The sequence below is a fragment of the Charadrius vociferus genome, unplaced genomic scaffold (genome assembly GCF_000708025.1).
Source record: "Charadrius vociferus isolate BGI_N301 unplaced genomic scaffold, ASM70802v2 scaffold356, whole genome shotgun sequence".
Taxonomy (NCBI): Eukaryota; Metazoa; Chordata; class Aves; order Charadriiformes; family Charadriidae; genus Charadrius; species Charadrius vociferus.
The window spans coordinates 73,497-73,899 of NW_009648717.1; positions in this window are offsets into that span (position 1 = coordinate 73,497).

A 403-nucleotide genomic window follows, 5' to 3' on the forward strand; every position below is an offset into this window, starting at 1 on the left:
GGTGCGGGAAACCCCAAGGGGATGGAGAGCATCTTTTTCCTGGTGCGGCGGCCACCCCGCCGGAGGCCCTTTGGCACAGAGGGGGAAACTGAGGCAGGCTCACCCCCGCTGCTGGACTGGGGCTTTGAGCATCCCCCAGGCGCCCCCCGCTATCCTCCGTGTCGTTATCGAGGTGTGCCAAGAGCCGGTGGCAGCGCGGGAGGGTTACGTGACCACCCGAGGGCTGACCACGCCGGGGCTGCTCGGTGCGGCCGGATGAATCCCCGGTGCTGGGTGAACCATCCATCCCAATTTTCCTGGCCCGGGACCAGCTCCTGCCTCCCGTGGCCCATTTTTTCGTGGCGTCGGGGAGCCTCCACTGCCCATCGGATGCTGGAAACGGCAGCAGCAGGTGTTTTTCCCC